The 21,715-nt window shown below is 38.9% G+C and overlaps 1 protein-coding gene across 4 annotated transcripts in view; it reads right to left on the bottom strand.

Moving 5' to 3' along the window:
* PEAK1 (pseudopodium enriched atypical kinase 1) overlaps window positions 1-21,715 on the bottom strand; it is a 52,298-nt gene that overhangs the window by 27,312 nt on the left and 3,271 nt on the right. For 2 of the 4 annotated variants that reach the window (XM_042477563.1, XM_042477566.1), the window contains exon 2: window positions 7,258-7,395. The gene's annotated coding sequence lies outside the window, so the exon portion shown is untranslated. Of the gene's footprint in view, window positions 1-4,843; window positions 4,868-7,257; window positions 7,396-16,519; window positions 17,257-21,715 lie in introns of those variants that run through there. The other 2 variants (XM_042477565.1, XM_042477564.1) reach the window with 2 other exon arrangements.

Below are 21,715 nucleotides of genomic sequence, written 5' to 3'. Positions count from 1 at the left end.
GCATTAGCAGTTTTAGTCCCTATAAATAATGCCCTTCTCCAATCATCTTCCAGATTTTTCCTTCAGGATTCCACACAATGTATGTGGCTACTCCAAGTAGAATATGAACACAGTGAAAAGGAATGTAAAAGGTTTATTACCCCTTTCCCTTACACATACTAAGTGCCAGCTAGATTCATTTCTTTGACTCCTGACATTTTGCACACTGGTGGTTCCACTAGTGATTTCTTGAGGAAACTCTTTCAAATGAGTCACTAATTTAGATGTCTACACTGAAATATAAAATCTTTCCTACATCTTGAAAATTCATAGAGAAGAAAGGGAGAGAGAAAACAATACAAATCAAGCTTGGGATAAATCTAGCCAAATTTATCTTCACTTGACAACAATGACATTAACAACAAGGCAACAAACTCACGTCACCACCAACCATTGTGTTGGCTTAGTTTTGCTTCCTAGATATCCAACAACTGGGGGATCATTACAATACAGTCTTGAGGAAAATGTTAAATCCTCCAGAGCCTACTGTAACCTATTTGTTAGGAACTGCAGATAAAACCATTTGCACCTATCTGTTTTGAACTGGATGTTGCCACTGTTGTAGGTTTCAGTGGCTGCTGTGTATTATGCATTGTCTAATCTAAGTTGCCAGGATCAGTTTCAGCTGATACCACTGGACAACAAAGACAAGGCTCATACTGTGTGCTTATCTCATCTGGTTTGGGAGTAAAGCAGATGGGTCAAAAGGAGCAGCCAGAGGTTGGGCTGCCAGCAGGAGCAGAGCTCCTTTTGCCAGTGGCTTTGGGCTGCCATAGCCAGTCTCAAAGCAGCTTTTGGCCGCTTTGGGGGTGTGCATCGTCCAAACGCCATGCCCCCAAAGCCGCTGGAAGCCGCCTTATTAGGCCTGTCTGTTTTAGACCTCACTGAAAGTTGCTATGAGAAAAAAGCACCTTACATTTTCATCAACACCTTCTCAGCCATGGTCTATAAACCTTCTCACTCAAAAGAGAGAGTAAAATAAAATAACAAGTACTGTAAGAATAAAAAGATACCCATGTTTGGATGCAAAGTATGGATGAAGTTAAGCTAAATGCAGTTAATACCTCCAATAAGACAGAAATGGCAAAGGGAGAAGGTAGTTCAGCAGAGAAGAGAGGCTACTACTGTTCTGATTTAAAGCAGTCCATCACCTCTTCTGTTGTATTTTCTTTTTCCTCATTTCCTGAAATGACCACTGATTTCCCAGTCCTTCAGGTTTTTTCTTTTTTATTATTGTAACCCTCCCCCCATTTATCCCCTGCTATTTTTAGTTATTGTACTATTCCATACTGAGAACACAATATTCACCTGTATGCTAAACAGATGCATGTTGTCTATATTAACCTATTCAAAATTTCATAATTGGAAAAAAGGAGTCAAACTAACATCTGATTTACAATATTGTCAGAAAACACCACACATTGCCAGCTGGAATTTTTGCTTTGAATGTGTGTCTGCGTAGTTTCTATAGCAACTGGAGACACATTATTTTTCTCCTTAACACAATTTTTACTGCTTCCATTTATATGTTTTTATTGTTCATAGTGGGGCTGGGAATGGAGACAATACTTTTGTCAGCCCTGTATATCTATCAGTGGTTAGCCTCACTGGAAATAATAATTTGATAACATTTCTTTTAAAATCCAAGATAGATTATATTCCAATTAATGTTTAAACTACACAGAGGAAGAGAAGAAAAGAAAATAGGCTCACTAAAAAGCAAAACATACCTTTCTGAGAAAATAGTGACACAGACAACTGTTAGTATTTTGGAAGTAAAAAAGAACAGAAATGATGCACTGGTTAAGAAAACAAATATGAAATATCTGCCACACACTTCTCTTGATATTTCTCTTGCAAAATGATTTAATTAAGGACTCACAATTTAGGGCAAATGAATTTCTTGTGCTTTTCTTCATGTGAAAAGATATTAAACAAGAACACATCAGTATCAACTGGGAAGCCCAGTAAGATTGCTGGCGTCCATTTCCTCTTTTAAGCTGTAACACTGCTGATCTCACCAAAAGGCAGAGAGATACCATTTCAAATCAAACTGTAACTGAACAAGCTACATGGTCAAGAAACAGTGATGCAGGTCTGGGATCATGCATTTCCAGAATGTGAAAACCTTTGGGCCAGGAAAGAGTAAGGAGGAGGGAAATCTATAACTTTCACTTGAAAAGCAGAATAAGGATTAAAATTAGAAATTCCTCTATTACTACTCTCTCTCACTTTAGGGAAGTGTACATAGAGGATTGGTTTGGACAAAATGCTACACTACTAGCAGACGAAGAGGAGGATTAGCCTTCTCCTAGGCTTGTACACTCCCCACTCTGTCCTGGCTGCAAAACAGCTTCCAGAAGCTTTTGCTTGCATTTTATATTAACTGCAGCTTGCCACATTGGAATCTACACATTGTAATTTAGAAAATACATTTGGTTAGCAGAAACAAACCAACTTCAAACTATAGTTTGTCTGACTGGCTTGTACTCACACACACCAGTTAAGGTAAATCACAGTAATTTTTCCCCATACAATCTAAACAATATGCCAAATGAAAGTTAATTTATAATGGAAGCTTTGGATCTCTTCCTCATGGCTGTGTTAGGAGGTCACAAGCTGGGGTGGGAAGAAAGGCTAAGCTTGTTTTCATAATGTGAAACCACCCACACAAACCGAGTTATGAGTGTACAGTAAAGAACGTCTACAGCTTGCTACAATTGTCTGCTTTCATTTTGTATATTTAAAAAATCCATTAGGTTTTGAGTATCAGTGCCATAAAATCTCAGAAACTATCAGAGAAACTGACTATTCTTTTCCACCCATTATATGTTTCTCTGCCTACCTGTCTTTTATTCTAACATGCTTCATGATTTCAGGATGAATTTGTTGTTTGTTTAATGGAGATAGTACACTAGGAAGTTAATCAGAAATTTCTGTTTCATGTCTCAGTAAGGTTTACGGCAGCAACATATCAACAGCCCTTCAAAATATTTACTCTTACGACAATGTAAGCATGCACGCCTGATTTTGTAAAAACCCTTTGTACTTGCTGTTGACATTTAAATTATCCTAAGCTTGAAAAGCACCATGGAAAACATATGTTTGGAGAACGGTTAACCACATTGTTCAAGTGTTACAACAAAATTTCCACTTCAGCATAGTTCAAAACAGCTTTACATTTCCAGAACTATGCATTGTGTTGGAGAGATAGACCAGATAAGGCAGAGGTGGGAATTAAATGGCTCCCCATACGCTGTTGGGCTGCAATTTTCAGCAGCCATAGCCACTATGGTGAGGAATAGTGGGAGTTACAGTCCAACAACATCTGGAGAATGGCATGATGCCCATCCCGAGATAAGAGAACAAGCAGCCTTGATGCTTCAAAAGAAACTGTTAGGGTTCAAATATTAAATATTATTTGAGACATCATTTCTAAACGTGACTTTAGGCTCAAGCACAGAAAACAGCAATGGCCATTGCAAGAAGACAGAAGGATCCAACTACATCTGCAGCAAGTGCCAACTGGTAGTTCTCTTAGAAGAAAAGGTCAGTGCACTACAGCTATGGGTTGATTCCCTTCAGTGCATCAGAAAACATGAGGACTTCCTGGACAGGACACAGAGAGCAGTGATATTACAGAACCAACAGGAGGAAACTGCCCAGGAAAATGAAGAGCCCTGATATAGTGAGGAAACATGCTGGAGAACTGTTACCTTTCAGGAGATGATCATACAGAAGAGATTCAGAACCTCTCTAATTAAGTAAATGAATCCTGCATTTTATAATTGGGAGAGAGCTAGCTTGTTTTCTGCTGCTCCAGAGACTAGAACATGGAACAATGGATGCAAGCTACAAGAAAAGAGATTTCATCTCAACATTAGGAGGAACATCCTCACACTAAGGGCTGTTCGACAGTGGAACATACTCCTTCCTCGGAGTGTAGTGGAGTCTCCTTCCCTGGAGGTCTTTAAACAGAGGCTGGATGGCCATCGGTCAGGGATGCTTTGATTTAGATTTCCTGCATGGCAGAATGGGATTGGACTGGATGGCCCTTACGGTCTCTTCCAACTCTATGATTCTATAAGGACTGCAGCAGTGAAGATGCTCAAACACAAAACTGCATGCCAAGGAAGAAGTCAACTGCCAAATGCAACACGAAAAAGAAAGTAAGAAAGGTCCTGGTAGTTGGGGACTCATTGCTCAGGGGTATAGAGGCACTTTTGCACCAGCCTGACAAGATGAATTATGAACTGTGCTGACTTCCTGATGCACAAATTCAGTGCTTCACCGACAACTTGCCCAAACTCATCAAGAACACCTATGGGCACACTGAAGAGCATACAGTTATAGTAGTCTTGCAATGAGAATTTTGTCCTCCATTAACCCCATGTGCACCACCCCTTCAATCTATGGTACATTTGAAGGGAATCCAAGTTTTGATTAGACAGACTTTTACTTGGCAGACAGCTTTTGGTATTGTATATACTCAAACAAAGGGAGATGAAGCATGATGCTTGCTTTCCAGAATGTTCTGAGATCAAGTGGCAACTATGTTTCTGAAGTACAAATGCACAGAGGCCAATTGTTCCTGAATGCATAAGCAACAAGCATTTTAGAAGAGCGACAAGATGTTTCACTCTATTACACGTCTTTTTACCTTAGCTACAATATTTACATGACTTGTAAATATTTAAAACAATGTAATAGGTTAAATAGTTTCTTTAAAAAGCATGCAGCAGAGCCCAAGGTTGCATGAGAAATAAGCAGTTATTTAAAAATTGACTTAACATTTGTTCTTTACCTTGCTAGACTGGTTTCTGTAGCAACTGAATCATTTCAGTGCCCTCCTCCTCCTCTTTGTGTTGCTCCCTGTTGCAGAAGTGAAGTAGTAAATGGGAGAGAAACAACAACAGCCTGCAGCATTTTGAGAGTGAGATACGCAAATCTAAAAACTCAGTCCCTCCTGTTGAGTAAAAGTGGGACAAAAACAAGTCCATCTGCAGGCATACCTCCCTAAAGCAATGCTGCTCAATTAACTGACTAAACTTTCCTTCTGTTGTTATTAAGAACTCAACAGTACTCCAACAACTAACGAAAGTAGTCTCCCCATATTTTCCGATGTTCGGGATGAAGGGCCCCTGTGAATGTGGAAAAAACCCACAACCTAAAAAACACCATTCTTTTTACCTGAGAGAAGACCCCTCTAGGAATCTCCAGGTCCTCCAGTGAAACTCTGGTCAATGTCTGCTGGAAGCTGATCTCAGAATCACGCTGGAAGACCTATAGATACCCAGAGAAGTGTTTTCTCTTGGAACGTCTTTGTTCTCCAGCATAACTCCATGGTCTACTTCTAGCAGAGTTGTGCTGGAGGACCTAGAGATCCTTAGAGAGAACGTATTAATGAAAACTGCAAATAATCAAATCTAGAAAAGTCGAAGCTGCAAATGTGGTGGAACAACTTTAGGTTTCTTCTTCACCTCAATAATTTCAGCCAGAGAGGAGGTGCCTGACACCGTACAGTGCATCACAACAAAATGCTACAACACCGGCTTCCCAACAAATATTTGGGGAGGACTGCTCCTTCAAAAGTAAACTGCCATTAAGTCCCACAGCTCAATCATCATTTCCTCTACACACACATGGATACACTGCTACATTTGTCTGATCCCTAAACAAACTAGAGACTGGCACTGCTTCTGAAACACTAAAGGCTCCAAATGGAACACATTTCCAGCAGCACCTTCTATCAAGAATTTTAACAACAAGAACTGGAGCACTGTGAAAAAGCAAGCTGCATCAATATAAAGATTGTGTTGTTGGGTTTTTTTTTGGGGGGGGGGACTTGCCTTAAGAGTAGTTTTGCATTTCATAAGTGAGATCCATTAGCTAATGGGTTGCTATGCATATTTTCCATCAGACTAACTCAGAGATACTTTAATGCATGTGAAATACTGCTCCTGTAGAACAAAGGACAGATGAATGCTGTGTTATTCTCTCCTACTGAGTTTGTGCAAAACCTGCTGTCTTCTATGACACAACATCTCCAGAGTCAAACTGTATGGAGTAAGCAGTTCACAAACAGGGTTTCTAATTTGATAAATTAAGATTTTATACAAAAAGAAGAGGACTCATCAATAAAACAGTCCTAATAGGAAACCGATACAATGCTCTGGGAATTTTTGCTCCATTAATGTTATGGTCTTGACTACAGAAGAGCTTTTATCTGCTTGTGAATAATTTATGTAGAATGATAATGAACAAAACAATGTGTAGGGTACATTCAAAAATTCTTTTAAGCATGACCTCGTAAGAGTATAATCAACCACAGCATGTCAATGCGGTTCATTGTTACACACTATTTACCCCACTGTTTCATACTTTATTGTTATTATTTCTATGTTACTGATTGTTTTTATGTTGCTAAGTGTCAAACAAATGACAAAACACAAAGAAGAAAGCAATAACCCTGCGTAACAAAGACATCACTATAACAGAAACCAGCAGGACTGGAGATCCTCCTAAACTTAATGAATTTGATATGAAGACCAAATAAGTAATTTTTTTTTGTCTATTATGACTATCAACTTCAGTGGTTGCCACTTTTAATGGCAAAATAACCTGACACACAGTAATGTGGCCCCCCAGAAGTATTTGTTTTCCAGTGCTCTAAATCTACTCAAATCAGATTTAACATATTTGACATACTTAGTAACAAAACAAATCTGAACCTTATTAGTTTTATGCATTCTGTTTAAAAATGTCAGACAGTTGAATTGAAATATTTAAACAATCATGGCTTGTTCTTAATATCTATTCAGACATTTAAACAAACTGGGTTAAACAATCCTATTATGTGAAAAGCAGGCCCTCCTTAGGTTTAATGTCATTGCTCCACTTCTCAGTCGCTATGCTGTCATCCACTTCTCTAAACTATTTCATATATGAGAATAGTCTCCATCTTATATTGCATGGAAAAACAAAATTATTTAAAGGAAACCATTAGTGCAATGTATTCCCGACTTTTTTCAGAAAAACATCTTCCACAAAGAATCAAAACTGAAATGCCATCAGATTTTCAAAAGACAGTCAGTCTCTATGTGAAAAGTTCTATTATGTTACGACATACTTTTGAATGGGATATATGGATGTGCAGTGATGGTGGTGTATTTTTATGTGATCTCCAATGGAATTCCAGACAATGAAATACACTGATACCTGCAAGTGAGGCATGTGGTACATCACACTGAGTCAGTGTTCTCCATCCGCTGGCTTCTGGGGTAAGTCTTAGGGATTATCCACGAACTGTCTGGCTCTGCTGTCTTCCATATTTCTAAGTGACCAAGGATTTTCCTCCTGTAGAGACAGAGTAAGAAATTCAACATCTTTGTTGTTAGGTTACATGTTTATTATTTACTGACTTTTAACTGAAGAAATTCAGTGTTTGTGTGAGATATGCTTATACGTTTATTTTTTAAATTTAGCTTTGAAAAGGTATACAATCTCTGAGATTGGTCAGCCCCATTTGCTTTTAGTCTCTTTAGGCTATGAACACCATCTACTTCCTCTGCTTCTGGGTAATGATAGCTTTTCCATACCAGCAAGCATCACAGGTCTTCTATTCTATTTATTGGATTGATCATTCCCATTTCCACTGCACCTCTTTAACCTCAAAATATAATCATGTTATTCATTCATTTCTAGTCAACTGAAGCTACTACATACATGTTTTACCAGGCTATTGAAACTGTATTTTTAAACCTATATTATTTAAAATACACCTACATCCAAAGCTTTTGGGGCATTTCAAAGTGTTATTTTGAACATTTAAAGCTTTAAATGTTCAAAGTTTAAAGTTTGGGGCCTGCATATCCAAGGGACCCCCTATTTTGCTACAAACCTGTCCAGATATTAAGATCTCCAGGAGAGGCTCTCTTCAGAGTAACACCAGCAGCAGAGACCTGCTTGACAGGAACACAGGAGAGAGCTCTCCTCTGCTGTTTCCAGATTATTGAATGCACTCCCTTCAATTCCCACTCTTGCTGCTTTTAGGAAGAGTATGAAGACACATCTCTTCCAACTTGCTTTAGCTAATGTTAAATGAAGTTTAATGACTAGAGAAGTCATAGATGATATCATTGACAGAAACTACAGTGGTTTTAGTATATAAGATCAATCACTTTGGTTATATACAAAAATCAAAATATAATAATACATACTTAAAGTAGTAACCAGAAAATTACAATATAGTGTTTACTTAACATAAACATTTAGTGCCCAAACAATAGCTTAATAAGTGAATAGAAATACTTTGTTATCTTTCTCTTTCTCTTGCACATACATACACACATTACATCTTTACAGACATCTGCAACTTTCTTTAATTCTCTGTGATCCTCTGCGAACCAGATTCTTAAGACTGAAGATAACTGTGAACATATAAGGGGATTAAGTTAAGCTATTTATATTATTCTGCACCAGCAGCATTGAACATGGGTTTAAGCGGCCTCTGGGCCAACTGCCAAATATGCAGAGTAAAAGTTGCCTCAAATGCCAAAGCTTCTGGATGAATTAAAAAGTAAAACTGGGTTTAGCATATTTATACTTGACAAAGTTGGCAAGGCAAAGATACTGGGTATCTCCCTTGGACAATAAGCTTGATATTTGAATCAAGTAAATATAGACCAAGGCTCACCAATGCATTGTTACTCCATGTCTCAAGGAGATGGACATAGTGAAGATTAGGTTCCCTTTATATTCTTTTATTCTGGACATTGTCTTAGAATGATTTTGCTATTATAAACTTTGTTACTAATATTCAGTTCTTTAATGGAGAAATAAAGATAGAAGCCTTCGCGTTTCTTTCATGCAGGTAGCATTACAGGCTTCATGACTGCTGACCAAAATGCATCCCAACTTTTGGGTACACCTAATTAAGGGCTGGAACAAACTGGGAAGAAGGGGCGGCTTCAAGCCACCCATTCTATAGATGGATTGGGAATGCAGTAACCACATGCTGTGGCCCCAATCTGCCTTGAAGCCAGCCCTAAAAGAAGTGGGAAAGGTCTGCTCCTTTTTGGGCAGAAAAAAGCTGGCTTTTGCAGCTCCGCCAAAACTCAAAGCCAGCTTCAAGATGTTCAGCAGTGTGTAAAGGCTGTGCTGTTGGAGTGCCTTAAAGCTGTCCACGTATGGGCAACTGCCTGACTTCGGAGCATGCAGCATATAAATGCTGTGCTCCCAAGCTGCCTGGATGGTGACTTTAAAGGGTTCCCAGTTCCAGTCCTTAGTTCAATGACCAGTTCTGTTATCAGAAGTGTCCAGAATAGATTCCAAAAGGTGTTGCTGGGGGTATCTTTGCTCTGCTCCTTGACTATGGGGCATGGGATATGGTCCCACTGAATTTGGAGATAAAAATGGGTTCATGCAGAAAGTCGAAGGCTTTCATGGCCAGCATCCATAGTTTTTTGTGGGTTTTTCTGTTCTAGCAGAGTTTCTTTCTGATGTTTCGCCAGCATCTGTGGCTGGCATCTTCAGAGAATGCCAGCCACAGATGCTGGAAAAACGTCAGAAAGAAACTCTGCTAGAACATGGCCACATAGCCCGAAACACCCACAAAAAACCCATGCAGAAAGCTTTCTGTACTGCTGCCTATTTTATTCAGTATGTTTATTTATTTAATTTCTAACTCCTAGTGTTGTGCACATAAACTCTCAGAACTGGTCCAGAGTCCTAAACAATGTAATCTGGCCTTGTTCTCCATACTGCAGAGTACATGTTGTTAAAATGGTACACAGCACAACCATCAGATCACTTAGAAGAGATCCACAAATTACCCAGGTCAGCTACAGAATACTATTCATTTCATTTCAGTACCTGCTGTCAACTGTCAATCACTTAGTACTGGAGGAACAAAAATAAATGCAATACATGACCTACTGGCATTTTACAATGTTTGACCTCAGACGCCAGGTTTTATGTCCATTTAAAAAAGTATTTCATGAAATTGTTTCAGTGCGGTATTACAAGTATAGGCTCTGATACCCTCAAGACAACAAAAATACAGGCAGCCCTCCACGTTTGCAGCTTTGACTCTTGGGGATTTGACAATTTATGGATTGAGTAATATGTTATCTCAAAGAAACTCTGAGTTGACCGCAGAGTTGTGATCTAAGACCTAGAGATTCCTAGAGATATCATTTCTCCAGGCATTTATAGATCCTCTAGTACGATTCTGTAGTCAGTGTCCAGTAGATGTTCACCATAGAGTTGTACTGGAGGACCTTAAGATGCTTAGATAGCTATTCTCTCAGGTAAAAAAAATAGTATTTTTCCAGTTTCACATGGGTCCTGCCCTCAAAGCCAAGTGAACATGGAAGGCCTACTGCAGCTACAACCACTGAGACCACTGAAACAGACAAAAGCAATGGTCTAGAAATAAGTGACACGAAAAGAAATACAGTAAAGCAAACACAACTACAGAATTCAAATGTTCTTACAATATTGTTCAAATTTGCACTTGACAAATCACATTTTATCTACACCTGTGAAAGGAACAAGAAGAGAGTCTACATGTTTCCAACCACTTAAACAAAGAGAGAGCTGGCAGTTATGAAGCTATGATTGTTTCTAAGAAGCTGCGTAATTTGTACTCCTTTAAGGCAGGTTTTGCCCAGACGTTTACTCTCCAGATGCTCTGGATCAAGTTCTAATGATTCTGGACAATTGTTCATGTTAGCTGGGGTTAATGGCAATCACAGACTAAAGCATCTGGAGAGTACCAGGCTGAAGAGGTCTGCTTTAAAATATTCCCCAAAGAGTACTGTGGAAATCATTTTTAAAAGGGTAGCCTTGCTTGTTGATTGTAGCGAAAACAACAAAGAGTCTGGAGGAAGTTTAAATAAGCATGAGTTTTATTTGGCGTAAGCTTGTGCAAACCATGGCACAGTTGATCAGATATACTATTGTCCACATCATGATTAACTTGAAATCTTGTTTCTGCTTTCAATGCTGTAGTCATATGGAATTTACACAAAACCATCTGCTCTATCATATACACATGAAAAATAACACCACCAAATAAAAACAAATCTTGCCAACAAACTCTCATGATAGGTTTGCCTTAATTGCCTATCATGAGGAATGGATTAAAAAGATGTGAGCATGCAAAGGGTGTTTGAGCTTGAATGTGATAACTAAAATCTTCATTTTTGGATAGAAAAAGTGTGTTTGTGGGAAGGATCAATGGAGAAAGTGTTGTGGAGGAATTATGCAAGTAAATTCCATGAATAAGGGGCATAAGAGGGAACTGCAAGAGAACAGAAGCTTTTTGAGCTATGTATGGAATTAGAAACGAGAGGTTTGCCATCAGGGATGAAGGAAAGCAATTGCAGGAAAAGTAGGATGGAGCAAGACTGCATAGACATTTACTGGATAAAGGAGAGGGAATCCAGTGTATTTGTTTTTGTGCTCCATTATAATGTTTAAAGTATCACCCACAAGGCTCATGGCACTATCAGTAGACAGAGATAGAGTAGTTATGGTAAGGGATGTCGTATACCTCTCTCATTGTTAGACTGAGAGCATTGAAATAACAGAAGGGAAAATAGATATCAGCCACAACTCAAGCATTAATTGGAGAGCATGATAATAACCAAAGGGAAGAACACAGCAATAGGCGGCTTCCCCTGACTTTCCTTCCCATGTTGCCCATACAATGAAAATATGTAGCGGATAATTCACGCCAGCAGATTTGTACAACATCCCAGTATATTTACAAACTGGACATTTATAAATACCCAGTCAAATAAAAGTGAGAAGAACTGCCAATGAGAGCAAGCCTCTGAGATTGGCATGGAGAAATCACTTCTGCTTTGCAATTTGTAAAAAACATCAAAATCCCTCCTATGGCAGGCAAATGGCCTACTCAAGTCATTGTACTCTGAGAATTCCTTCAGGTTAGCATGATGCACATGCAGAGAATCAGATGGCGCAGTATTTATTTGAACACAATATCTCCATAATCATCTGATCTGTCCTTGCAAGGAAGAGGTAGTTGGACAATGGAGAGGGGCCTGATAAAGGCAATAAAACCTGGCTCATTCCTCAGTTTCTCACAGTAAGAGTGATATGTAAGCTAGAGACTCATATCAGGGCATGTAGAATGAAGGAAGTGAACAGCCTTTCACAATACAGTCACCCCATCATTTTTGCCGACTTCTAATTCATGTCTCTAGCTCAATCGTGGGCAGCAAATGCTGCCATTGAAGCCAATGGGTCTTGGATATTGGTGATTTTCCATTTTCGTGCAAGGGGGAGGGTCTAGAATGGATTCTCTGCAAAAAACGGAGGGGCTATTGCATATGAAACCACACAAAAAGCCATTTCCTACTGACCATTTCTTGTCAGTAATGTTAGAAGTGAATGTTTGCTTCAGCAATACTACTCTAAGCAATATTTTGCAATTCCAACATTTACATCTTCAGTGGTAGCTGACTAGTCAGTAAGTTCATACATTTAAAAAAACCTGATATTTTACAAATATAATATACAGACTAACATATCAAAAGTCAAATATGAGTTCCACGGATGTGTTAATTTCATATTTTTCCTTGCTCATCAATCATGATTATGTGAGTCACTGACCCCAAAAAACAAATAGATATTTCTCTTTATTAGGCTGCCTCAAATGGAGAGACAAACCACTAAGCAATATTGATCAATTATGAACAGATGATCAGATATTTTTAGACAAGACCTTTACGTAACACATTACCAATGAGCAATTTTAACCTAATTAAGTCAACAATGGACAATGTCAAGTTAGCCTGTCTTTAAATGTTATGCAGCCTTTGCCACAACACTGCACAAACCATGATTCCTAAAAATGCTGGCAGGCATTCTGAACAGCGACAGCCCACACCAGCCATCTCACTTACCCTAGTTCTTTTCATTAAGCTGTTATTCCCCATACGGTGGCCTGAAGCCAACCTCTCCATCTCCAGAAGGCAGAAGAGCATTTCTCATTTTCATAGTTACCTCACAGCCTTTATTTCAGAATATTCATAACATCATGCATCAAGTGGAAGTCTTCCTCCGCCCTTTTTTAAGTGTCTCCTGCTATGGTCCAACTGAGGTGAAAAGATTTACTTCAGGCACAATTTGGGACGCTCTCTCCCTGTCCTGATCTATGAACCAATGAGGATACTATAATGATATGAGCTTTGAATCAGGTGTTAACCTGGCTACAGCCCTTCATAACTGTAACATTCTGCTGCACTGAACTGTTTGCACAAACAGTACATACACACACCTCTGTTGATGACTTAATTTAAATTGAACTTCCAATAGTCAACTGGTTTTAATCACTTCAGATTATCTAGGCAAAACCTGTCTCTAATTGTTTCAGATTCTTTTGAGCATAAAACATGATTCAACAGATCAACCATCATCTCAAATGAACCTTGCATTCTCTTGTAAGCTTCTAGCTGAGAATTCAGAGGGCATATATAGAGTAAGTGGCTTCACTAACCAGAGGTCTGCCCATTTAAATCCATCCATTCTCATTTTCTCAGCTCTGGTCACAGAACAGTTTCTGTACAAGGATTTACACCCAGGTAGTCAAAAGACCAGAGACTGTAAAAGTGGGATCTGTTTTTCTGCTTTAATTGCACAAACACAGCAGAAATCTATTTAAGCAGCGACATTCCAGTCCAGTCAAATGTTAAATAACTTTTAAGACAATGAAGGCCTAAATATAGGAATAGTGATATGCTTTCTAGCTAATCTTTTCAGGGTATTTCAAAGACATGATGATGTAAGCTAAGTTTCTGCAAGAATTGAGAGCTAGAAATGACATTATCTAACAGGAAGGCTAAAAGAAAACTTTAGGTGAAAAGACTTCCAATCTGATGAACAATGCCTTCTGGCAGGAGGGTTGTTCTGAGTAGGCAGGCCCATCCGCAGTTATTCAGCTTCTGGAGAACGGAATCAGATTTGAATGACAAGGTTTCAGGCAATCCTCTGTGTCAAGAGGCTGGTAGGGCAGGCCTTCACAAAATCCTGGAATGCTTACAGTGGGAGTGAGAAATCTGTGGCCTAAGGGCCAGATGTGGGTGTTGTCCTAATTTAATGCAGATAGGAGAGAGCTCCCAGACTGAGGGAGAATGTGGGTGACAACTGGGGAAATAGTAAGCATAGAGGGAATGATAGAAAAGAGAAGCAAGTGATCAGTTCAGGTCCACGTCAAAGAGAAGGATGGGTGTGAATGGATGGAGAGAGAGAATGGGATCAGCTCAGACTTCTAATGAGAGCATAAGCAACACTCTTAGCTGTGAGTAGCATTACTATGCTTTTAATTTAATTTATCTTTCCCTTCAACACCTACTGGATCCCAGTGTTTTGCCATTGGCAACCTCCCATAGCCCCTTGTTCTTGAGGGCTGTGACAGTTTTCAGAGCAGGTTTTAGCAACAAGGAGCACTCTAGCAGGATGGGGTAAGGGAAGAAAATCCCAATTCCACTACTATTAGATATCAAAATACATTCCCTTACCTCTGCTAATGTTTTAAGGAAACAGCTACTAACTTCAAAACTGCATCCTCTTTCCCAAATTCTTTCATTTTGACAGATACAGTGAGTGTAACTCAAGGGGAGAGGGAAGTATCGTGGCTGAGTATATATCCAGATGCATGCTCACATCCAGCTTGTGGATATACTATGCAATTAGCTTATCTGCATCTGCTTCTTCTGCTCAAGGCTGAATACTGACATACCAGGGTTTTAAGCATCATTCATACAGAATATATAACATTACAGACAGGGAACAATCTTAAACTACAAAAAGGGATCCACTTTTTCTGGACTAGTAAGTGTCTGTCCTGAACTGGATTAAAGAGCATGGCAAAACTAAAGGTTTAAGGTAATTTTTAATTTTTCTTTCTTTTCTTGAATCTGCTTATCCTTGACATAATGTTGATGCCAATATAATTTACATTACAAGCAAATCATCATTGTGGTGCATTCCCATTTCAAGAGGAAAATTCCTGTGCAGTGCTGATGGCAGAAGCAATGAATTTAAGCTAAGCATTACCTGGACATGAAATCTGTTCACTGATATTAAATTGCCTTATGAATACAATTTAGCTCCCAAGTTGAATGTAGTTTTTCTGGTTAAACTGACTAAGACTCCAACTGCAATAATCTGAGCCTTCTACTACAATGTTCATATGAAAGCAGGAAAGAAACAATATTTTAGGATATTGCCATTACATAATGTCATAACAGTTTTATATTTTGAACAAATTATCACCCTACTTGTGTGAAAATATGCCTTCATAGGGCATACCATTTGTAAACGTGAATGTTTCTAAATGCAATAATACTGTGACTTTGAGAACTGTAGGTTGTTCCTTATCTGCCAATACTTATTTCTAATCAGATCAGGAGCCCAATAAATCATTCATCCATGACTCAGCCATTTGATATTGTGTTGCCTCGACTCCCTTAACACCAGCTCTATTTTCTTATCTTTTAATAGACTTTTTCTTTCTTTCCTTTGTGCCAGCAATTTAATCTAAATGAAAAAGCGAAGAGGAGCAACCAACATACTAGTGACACTTGGGTGAAATTATATTGCAACCATGCAAGGATTCTTTACTGTTACAAGATATTAATTCATTACATGGATTATGTGTTCTGCTTAAAATATATATTGATTTTTGCTAACTCTTACTAAATGTAATGCAAAAGCATTTATATGCAATTTTGCATGCAGACAGGGTTTGCCAGATGCTCCTGAAATGACAGAGAGCACTGAAATGAGTTTACTTGATTCTTAATGGAACATTTTGGTCTCATTTTAATTAAGCTATAAGGCACCCCATCTATTTCTTTTATTGCTACAGTTTTGACATTTTAGTATTTTATCAAAGTTGTGCATTTCTGTTTTGGCTAAAGCCTCTAAGGAAGGGATGCTACGTTACAATCATTTGGGGAAAAAACAATTTCCCTCCAGTATACATTCAGCAAAAGTACAGGATAGTCTGACCTTAGATACTGTGTGCAGCTTATCAACAGCAACATACTTCAATATACTGCTTTCTTGGTTCGCCTACTTGATATGAAATCTCTGTTCATATCCATGACATTGCAAAGCATTGTATATTATGTTCATCAGCGACAGCCACAAATTAAAACAAAACGTGCCTCAAAATGCTATGAAATAGGCCGTTTCACAAAAATGCAAAGAGGTAATATTGTTTTCAGCACACACACATCTTGCTGTTTCAGCATTACATCACCAAATGCAATTTGCGAGACACTGTTTGACTGCCATGCAAATATCAACACTAATAAGCAAGGCAGCCAGCTTCCATGTCATTGATTAAAGCAGCACAAACAGCAGCACAAACACCAAATTACCACCCACATTACATAAAACTGAACAGACGTCTACTCTGGGAAGGGATGCAGCATCAACTTACCATAAGTGAAGATGCTTTAAGAGTGAAGAACCTACATCTAACCCTTTAGGGTTTTCACCTCAAATCTGCAAAAGCTCTTGCAGAAGGTTTTGCATGGCAACTGTTACCAACAGTATCTGAGGGGAAGAACAGGTGATTTAAAAGCTACCGAACACGATTCCATATGGCAGTGCACCTTATTAACTCCTCAAGACAGAGAAGGCTCATCGGAGACTAAGCTAGACTAAAACATTTATAAAATCATGTTATCAGTTTTAGAACCAGTATCAGGTTCTTAAAATGCAGACTTAATATTACTAATTCCACAAATGTACATAGGAAAACCCTTAAGGCTTTGTTTTAGAGAAGGGCCTCTCCTAGAATTCCTAAAAGCCCTGACAGACTCATCAGGAGACTGAGGTCTTTTAAACAGTCTGAAATTGTATCAGGCTTTATCAGTCACAACCAACACTTTGAACTGCAACTGTAAACTCTTCAAGTAGGAAGTTCCAAGTTGATGCTCTAGAGCACTAATCCATTGCTTCAAACACAAAGAAATTCAAGGATAAATGTTTTAAGAAGGAAGAATACAGAATGCAAATAAAATGAGACAGGGAGAGGTACCTCAATGAATGAATGAAGGTTCTAGGATGGATAACACATACTGTACTTACAAACCAGGGAGAACTACGTATAGCTCAGTTTAAAGCTCAGTTATAGGCTGAAGCCCTGACCGGGTGAAGAATGAACTTCCACAAGGTGTAATTTTGCTCCCCCTCCATGTCCCATGCTAATTTAGGTCCAAAACACACACTGAAGAAATAATCCAGTTTGAGACCGCTTTAACTACCCTGCCTCAGTGCTAGGGAACCCTGGGAATTGTAGTTTATTCTGGCACCAGAGCTCTCTGACAGAGAAGGCTAAATGTCTCATAAAACTACAGTTCCTAGAATTCCCTAGCATTGAGCCAGGGCAGTTAAAGTGGTCTCAAACTGGATTATTTCTGCAGTGTGTTTTGGACCATAGTGGCCAGAGAGAGTGGGGCTCTTGGCAGCATCTGCTTATGTTCGAACAGCTGGACACACAAAGATGCGATCATCCTCTGGAGGAGTCCTGGGAATTTCACAAAGATACATTTCCCTTCCTGTGTCTGGATGTAGGAACATAACCAAATGCTGCCCTGGCTGTGGGGAGGGGGCCCATGCCGGCAGTTTGGAATCGGTTTCACATTTTGGTGACAGATAATTTGATATGGTGATTACACTGTCAAACCACTATTTGTAGAAATGTTCACCAATTTCTCTTTTAATTCATGTACAGTTTAAACTGGACAGCCTCATAGCATCAACAGGTATTTGATTGCAAGTGAAATATGGCAATGAAACTATTTGGCAAATGAAATAGTAATTTAGTGAATGAGTTCTCAAATGAAATTAAGAAAAGCCAAAGCAAGCCTGACTGAAAAGAATCAACAGTTCAGGGCATGATTTGTGACCAAATGTGCACAATTCAACCTTGAAGCAGCAAGAACCATCAAAAGAGGATGCCTAAGAGCATGTCAGCGACTTGTCCTGATATATTCACTTTCATGGGGATGGTTCCTGATGGTTCCTCTTGATATCTCCAGTTGAACGAGATTCATGTATGAGGGCTAGCAAAAACGCCTGTCAGTCAAATTGGATTCTATTCAGTAGAACGTACAGGCTGGGCGATCCAATTATATAAACTCAATTTCATGCATCTTAACAAAAGGCAGGAGCAATAGGCCTGTCTAAAGTCATTCAGAGAGTATATGACTAAGACTTAAATCAGGCAAGGTGAAATCACTGACACAAAGGTTCAAGATAAATCACATATGAAGGCACAAAAAAGAATCCTGCATGACCAAAAGCAAGCAGAAGAATGGTGCGAGCTTTTTTCCACCTTGTGCACTGGATGAAAAAGTAACTCATCTGAGATGTGGCGCTGGAGAAGAGTTCTGAGGATACCATGGATGGCCAAAAAGACAACCAAATGGTCCTTGAACTGATCAAGTCTGGAACCTTGGAAGCCAAGATAATCAAACTAAGGCTATTGGACTTTGGTTACATAACAAGAAAGCATGGATCACCAGAAAAGACAATAATTCTAGAAAAGGTAGAGGGTAGGAGGAAGCGAAGAAGACAGCATACAAGATCGATAGATTCAATCAGGGAAGTCACTGGCATGAATTTGCAGGACCTGAAGAGTGGAGGATAGTGGATCTTGGAGATGTTTTATCCACAGAGTAACCATGAGTCAGAGCGAACTCAAGGGAAGTTCACAATAACATACTGGATGGATAGCCATCCAATGTTGGACAGCCACAAACTCTCTCTCTCTCTGTGTATCTGAAAAATAAAGCCTTTCAGAGTTGCTACTAATTTATATTACAAAATAAAAATATACAAAACAAAACAGTTATGTGCATGATCACACTTTAGTTACTATGAAGTGTTTTTTCCTAGTATGAAGTGTTATCACTTTCCAGAATTAACATAAGCAAACCCAAAGGAGTTTACAATTTAGATTTTATCACCAGAGGTACTACCTATAGGAACTATGTGAGGAAACAGAGAGAGAAACAAGCACATATAAGTAAATACACTTACACGAACTTCATGACCATTACAAAGGGCACTAATGTATGCATACATATTAGAAATTGATTGCAGAAACTGTACAATTATTTCCAACTAAGCTTACTTCAAGTAAAAATTACCAATTTACTGATATCCACATGAGCCACAATTTGGACTGTTCCCAAAGCCTTATATTCATGTCACATAAACACCTGAAAAACTCTGAAAACGTAGCTTGTGATTTATTGTATCACTACCTCCAGAAAGAAGTGTTTGGAAGCTTACAAGAGTGTTCTTCCCGCCTTGAATTTAGACGCCCACTTTTATACATGAGTGAAGTTCAAGAGAATACATCTGAATCTTTCATCAGTAACACAAGAAGTAGTTCTTGGGAGAATCTTTTGTGCTAAACCACTGACTTATCCAAATATTATTCAGGGTATGTCACAGAATCTTCAAAAACAAAACGTAAGCCAATAACTCCACCTTGTTGTTGTGTGGCTTCAAGTCTTTTCCAACCTATGGCAATGCTATCGCAGGGTTTTCTTGGCAAGATTTGTTCAGAGGTGGTTTGCCCTTGTCTTTCTCTGAGGCTGAGAAATTGTGACTTGCCTGAGGTGAACAGATGGGTTTCCATGGCCAAGTGGGTATTCGAACCCTGTTCCTCAGAGTTGTACTCCAACACTCAAACCACTACACCACACTGGCTCTCAGTGGTTCTCCATACTTAAGCAGTAACGCTATAAGAACATTATCATCCCACTAACATCAATATGGCTTGTGTCTCAGTACCAGACATAATGAAGCTGTGCAGCTTGATCTAGTATGTTTCTTCAGAAATAAATCTTACCAGGTTTAATGGGCTTCCATCCAAATAATTGTACAGGATTCCTTATGAGGTACTGAGGGGAACATTTAAAATGGTTTTGTGCTCAGTGTAAAATAAAATTGGTCAGCATAGACAAAACAAAGCCTGTCACATATGACCCTATCTGAAAACTTTTCACCTAATGCTTAAGAACACATTTCATCTGCCATTCAAAGTCAGCTGTAAGCCATCTTAATCTGGAGAGCAAATGAACTGAGTTATCTTTATTTTTGGATTTCCTGATAATAAGGTAAACCCATCATGGATGGAAGATTACTCATGGAAAGTTCAGCTTGCTGGATAATTCATTTCTAACATACTTCAGTGCTGCAGTAAGCAATTTTTCTTCTTCTTCTAAAACACATTGGAGACCACATTTCTGCCAGGAAGAACCTTGATCTGTACAACTCATCAGCCGCTACTTTGCTGTGAAAACATTCTTAAACTAGTACTGTCCAAAAGGAAGAAAAGGAAAAAAAATCTACCCAACTAAAACATGACACAATGAAAATGTGAAGCCTTCCAGATAGTTAACCTTCATATTTCTGTTGTAAAATCAGTACAGGAAAGAGTCCTATATTTTGAAAATGAAAGTAGTTCTTCACATAGTCACTTGCTTGTCTAGGTTTTATATTCTTGAAGACAATCTTGCTTGCTCCCAGGAGGCTGAAGAGGAGAACTGGGGAAAGAGGGGAGTGTTAATGGGGAAGAATGGTCTCTAAGGAAGGATAAGCTTCAGGCATTTGTCTCATTCAGTGTATTATGTTACTTACTGTTACTATTTTGAAGTTGTAAGAACTAAAATTATTAATACAAATACTCATAAAAGTATTTCATATTTATAGATTGCTGTTTCAATGCTCAAGGTGTTCCACGTTTTCTTCAACAATCTTTACTGTAGGCCAGTGTTATTGCCTCCGCATTAAAGAGGCAGATAGTGGCTTGCTGTAAAGTGAATCAATGGCAGAAGGGAGGTTTCAACCATGAACTCATACTTCACAGTTACTATATAACAGCCAGCTTTAATAGTGAGTATCAAAGAGCTCTTAAGCTACAGTCTTGTTCCGGTTTACCTGAAAGTAAGTTTCACTGAACTCAGTGGAGCTCATAGGACTGCACTGTTAATATCAGCATAAAAGGATCTTCATGCAAATGTCCATGCGAGGGTCAGTTTGGGAAACTGTTCCAAACGTGAAGGAGACATAACCTCATTGTTATGGGATCTGTACACAACAGAGCAAAAACTCAGTCACAAAGGTACCACAATCAACCATCTAGCTTTCCAGTCAACTGAGTAACCAAGATTTTTCCAGCTCTACTCCTCATAACTTCCCTTTGCAAAGGGTAGAAGTCAAGTAACAGGAGCCTGTATGTCAGGCAGGTGAAGGAGTGAACAATCTGTTCAAAAAACCCTTCAGGAATATGACTGCCATCCTTACCGTTTAACCATTTATTCAAATACTGCAAGGCAGCTTTTCACATTCTTTCCCTTTCCTCCCCAGGGTGCCCAAATACCAAAGGAGGAAAGGAAGGGAAACATACAAACGCTTTACATAATCAATACATTTGGGGATAGTTTGGTATTTTGAGAGACCAGAGCCAGAACAGGGAAAGGCCGAGAAGAAAGAAATCTGATTCCAAAAGAAAGTTGCATGAGTTTCCTATATGACATTCCCATTATGTGAATGGGGCCATACAGTTTACAAGACCTAGAAACTACACTTTGTCTTTCCCTTGGAGGAAGAAAAA

This window comes from Sceloporus undulatus, chromosome 6, assembly GCF_019175285.1.
Source record: "Sceloporus undulatus isolate JIND9_A2432 ecotype Alabama chromosome 6, SceUnd_v1.1, whole genome shotgun sequence".
In the NCBI taxonomy this organism is placed as follows: domain Eukaryota; kingdom Metazoa; phylum Chordata; class Lepidosauria; order Squamata; family Phrynosomatidae; genus Sceloporus; species Sceloporus undulatus.
The sequence above is the reverse complement of the archived record's forward strand: the minus strand, read 5'-3'. Positions and strand labels throughout refer to the sequence as shown.